Source organism: Strongylocentrotus purpuratus, unplaced genomic scaffold, assembly GCF_000002235.5.
Source record: "Strongylocentrotus purpuratus isolate Spur 01 unplaced genomic scaffold, Spur_5.0 spur5_scaffold_7, whole genome shotgun sequence".
In the NCBI taxonomy this organism is placed as follows: Eukaryota; Metazoa; Echinodermata; class Echinoidea; order Camarodonta; family Strongylocentrotidae; genus Strongylocentrotus; species Strongylocentrotus purpuratus.
The window spans coordinates 3394421-3399693 of NW_022145613.1; positions in this window are offsets into that span (position 1 = coordinate 3394421).

Sequence of the window (5273 nt, forward strand, 5' to 3'; positions counted from 1 at the left end):
GTATGTAGAAAAAACAGGATTAAGATCCCATGCAACGCTTCGAAATTTAAAAGAAGAATAAGAAAAATAAAGTTGAGATTCAACCTTTATGTCTAGACGTTGCATAATGCAATTCGTTTTGGTATTTTATTCCATCTCAGAGTGATTATAGAAGTTATTTTTTAAGGATAATAAAGATAAAGCTGTCCGGGTTTTTAAAGATAATGCGTCAAAACAAATCGAACAAGCTGTTTATTTCTTTATTCATGGTCTGTTTCTACTGTTTATCTATTTTCATTGCCAACCCTCGAAAACGAATTTAGTATGCATTTCACAGAGGAAGTTTGCATAGGAGAACTATATATATATATATATATATACAAATTATTTATTGGGCTTATTTTGCTTTCTAATGGATCCGTACAATATGGCACAGCTTTAGGGGCCTGGAAGATCCCCTACCAGGGGTTCCAGGGCGGAGCCCTAGGATGCTCTCGAGTTTATTTGACTTTCAAGAGAAAGTGTCTCTAAGATATAAAGAGAGGTTATTTCTTCAATGAAGTGAAAGGACTCATGAAAATAAAATAGCCCTTTCATTTCATTTTAGAAATAAACTCTAATCCATCCCTTGATATTTAAATTGCACTGCTCCTACTTCGTGCTTTGTTCAAACTCCCCTTGATCTATAAAGGGTGCTTTCTCTATTTGATCATCAACAGAAGCAAAATGCTAGGCCACGAACTTTTCGAAGCGTGACCAGATTCAAAGCATGCTTAAATTAAGATTAAGGATTAAGATCCCATGTAACGCTTCGAAATGTAAAGAAGAATGAGAAAACTAAAGTTGAGATTCGACCGTTATGTCTAGACGTTGCTTAATGCATTTCGTATTGGTATTATCTCCCGTCTGACAGTGATTAGAGACGTTATTTATATGGATAATAAAGATAAAGCTGTCCGGCGGGTCTTTGAACATAATGCTTCAAAACAAATCAAACAAGCTGTTTATTTCTTTATTCATGGTCTGTTTTTACTGTTTATCTTTGCCAATCCTCGAAAACGAATGTATTATGCATTTCACAGAGGAAAGTTTGCATATTGATGAAACATATGGGCGCAGGCCAAGATTTAAACCCACTCAAGTGTGAATTTGGCGCATCTTCACTCATCTTCTTCAACTAGGAAATGGACTTCATTGTAGCCTTAGGACAGGATGGTGAAATAAAATTGATAAAAGAACATCATAATCAGATTATCCGACCCCGGAAACCCCATGAATTCATCAACTTTTATCATACTGGTCCTTTTCCTTTTGAAACTACGCTTGACCTTTAACTCGGATGGCGGCCATTTTTTATTTGGCCAATATGGCCAGCATGACAGCCCCAAGGAGACCTGCAATAGTGATACAAGCAACATCAAAATCAGATTCTCTGACCCAGAAAACCCCCTTACTATATAATTTTTTTTTATCATTTTAGCTCTTTTCCTTTTGGAACTACTATTGATCTGGAACTATCAAATGGCGGCCATTTTGGATTTGACCAATATTACCAGTATGACCCGAGGAGATCTCAAATCGATGAAAGAATATCATAATCAGATTCTCTGACCCCGAAAACCCCATAAATATATAAACTTTTATCATACTAGCCCATTTTCTTTCGTAACTACACTTGACCTGTAGGTGACACGACATTTGCTCCTGCGACAATTGCTCCGGGCTTTATTTCGTCTAAGATGTAGGGTTAGGGTTACGGTTTCAATAGGGTTTTATGTTAGGTTTAGGGTTAGGTTTAGGGTAGGGTATAGTGTTGAATCCAGGGTTGAAGTTAGCCATTCGATTAGTGTATGCAATTTACAGCGGAGCAATTGTCGCCGGAGCAAATGTCATGGAATCGACCTGTAACTATCAGATGGCGGCCATTTTGGATTTGACCAATATGACCAGTATGGCAGCCCCAAGGAGATCTTAAATTGATGAAAGAATATCATAATCAGATTCTCTGACCCCCAAAACCCCATAAATATATAAACTATTATCATACAACCGCTTTTCCTTTTGGAACTACGCTTGACCTTTAACTCAGATGGCGGCCATTTTGAATTTGCCCAATATGGCATACCCAGAGGGTACCCTTCTTGGCGTCCGGAAGAAATCGTAAAAGTATGGTATAATCTACCTCTGGGCCAAATTTGGTGCTTTTAGAAGAATCTGCACCAAACAACCCCTATTTAGCCCTAACAGCCTCCACTATATTGACTATGTATATGTGTGGACTAGAGTACGGACATTCGGTGCGGCAGGCGGACTATTGGTGCGAGACCTCTTCCGCATGGATTGTCCGTCAGACATTTGAGGCGCGCACGGAATGTCCGACACGGACATTCTGCGCGAATAAAATCCGCACCGATCGTCCGCTCTCGATCGATCTCTAATAGTCGGACGATCGGTGCGGATTACATTCTACGCGGTCACACCGGCCATACGTAAATGGCAGTGACGGTAACGACGAATTAGGAGGAAGGGGTGCATACGTGAACTACAAGCGTATTGGGGATGATCATACTATCATTTTAGAGTGTGCAATCTGGGTCAGAATCCAGCATAATATATTTATAAAAAAAGAGGTTCACATAAAAGCACTCATGATAAAGCCGCGCCCGGCCCCTACAACATCATTTTGGATTTTCAGATGATGGGGCGGGTGGCAGGGGTAGGGGGCAAAGTTCGCCCCACTCTTCCCAAAAGGGCCACTTTTACTATGTAAAGAAGTGCCCCTTCCCCTTTTTAACTCGGATAAGCGCACATTTCATCAACACATGTGCCCCCTTTCCTATCTGATAAGGGCTATTTAGAAAAATGAGGCCCTTCATAAATAAAAAGTGTCCCTTTTCATCTCTGGTAAATGACCATTTTCATATATATGAAGTTAATTCGTTTCACTTCAGTGCGCTCTTCACCTCCGATAATGGCCCATATTCGAATCTGAGAGATGCTCATTTTACCTTGAAAAGTACCCCTTCCCCTCCTGATAAGTACTCTTTTCATCTATGATGGGTGCCCATTTTCACCTTTACTAACTGCCCTTTAATTTTGAATCGTGCCCCTTTTCCTTTCTATATAGGGACCTATCCCCTTTTCATAAATACCCCTTTTCACCTCTGATAAATCAATTTCTGATGGATGCCCCTTTTCCGTCGACAAATGCCCATTTCCCATACTCATAAGTGCCCTATCTCATTTCTGGTGAGTGCCTCCTTTCAGGTGTAAGAAGTGCCCAGTTTGAACCTTTGATAATTACTCTTTGTACCTTGACACATGCTCCTTTTCTTTTCTAATAAGTGTCTTTAACCCTTTCGATATGTGTCCCCTTAACCTCTCATCATCGGGGGGGGGGGGCACGTGCCCCCCTAACCTGCTCATCATTAGTCTTGCACCAAATTTAAAGCGACTAAGAGTAATTTCCCCTAAAGCTCGCTCGCTCGCTCGCATTTAGATGATACAATTATATGTCACTTTAAAACAAATGTTTTTTTAGTCTTCCGTGATGCTTATAACCCCATCATGATTTTTTTTTTCTTCCTCTTTATAAGATGTAATTTTTTTACTCTACGACCTCACAGATCTTACATTTTTTCTCGCTCGCTTTGCTCGCTCGCAAATGAATATTCAGACAATCACACTTAGCCGAAAGTGTGATGCTTAAGCAATAACTTGTATGATATATAAAGAAAAACAAATATTGAAATCGTCCCTGATAATGGGATCACAATGAAAGGGTATATACCAATGTCTAAAAAAATGTATATTTTCGCTTTGAGATTTCGCTTTGTAGGTGCCCTTTTTTGTTGGTGCTTTCCACTTTGGAAATAGCTCCTCCGCCCCTGCTTACGCATTAGCGCCAGCGTTAATTTCACGCTGGCGCGCACAGGGTGTGTGTGTGTGTGGGGGGGGGGGGGGTTCCTCTCTAGCTCTGAAGCTGATTTTTTTTTTTATACCTAGATTCGTGCGATTCGGTTAATACTTTTAGAGGGAGTCTGATGGGTGATGTGCCCCCCTCTGAAGCTGACATTTTTTTGGATTTTTGAAACTGGATTCGTGCGTTTTGGTTAACAATTTTTTGGGGAGTCTGATTTGATTTCAAAACACCTGCAGTTAATGCGTGATGGTGTTGCAGCCTCTCTTTCCCCGAAAATTTAAAAATTACCAATATGCATTTGTTATATCTTATCTCGTATATTTTTGTGACAATTAACACTTTTCACAACATACATAAGCTCAAATTTCCGCTCACTCGCTTCGCTCACTCGCCAAATTATTAAACCAGGAAATAGATATTGGGGCAAGAGGCTTCAGCCCCCACTGACGGAAATGTCAAAAAAAAATTGCGCGCGAGCATAACTTGAAAACGGGGAATGTTGATATCGGACAAGAGATGTGACGTGAGCATGTCCCCTTTCCAAAATAATTGTGCCCGTTTGTAGGTACCAATACACTATTAAAGTACAGTGCTTCTAATATGACCTTGTCAGTATTGGTAAGTTTATATAACGGTCTGCACGAATTTCGAATTTCCGGCCCCCCCCCCCCCCCCCTATTGGAAAATCCTGGATCCGCGCCTGAAGGGTGCTTTCTCTATTTGATCATCAACAGAAGCAAAATGCTAGGCCACGAACTTTTCGAAGCGTGACCAGATTTAAAGTATGCTTAAATGGGGGCATTGATGTATGTTTTTGAACTCTCTCTCTTTTCTTTACTTTTTGTTCTCTTTTCTTTTATCTTCTCCTTTTCCCCCCTTTTTTTTCCCTTCTTTTTTTCTTCCTCTTTTTTCCTTCTCAATTTTTTTGCTTCGCCAATAGGGGGGGCCGCGGCCGTTTCGGCCCACCCCTGGATCCGCCACTGATTATATGTAGTTTGCTCCTCTCTTGTGTAGTTACTTCAATGTTATCTTTCCTGTAGTTTTCCTTTTTCTTTGTGTAGTCTGCTTCTCTTTTCTATAATTTCTTCATCTGCATCTTTCTTGTAGCTTTTATTTTCTTCTGATAAACATCATTCAAGATTTAGATTCCAGGATCGAACCACATTCCAATAACTATGACTCATACTAGGCCCAAACCCCAGTCACTTACACTCTCCATAGCCACTCCCCATAATACCATGACAACCCTAACCATTGACCAATGATAAGCATGAATATGTCACCCCTCCCGACATTGGTTTTCTCCCCAAACTTTCCTGAATGTAAAGTTGGATAATGATAGGAACTTTGGTTTTAGCGATCACCCGCTGAA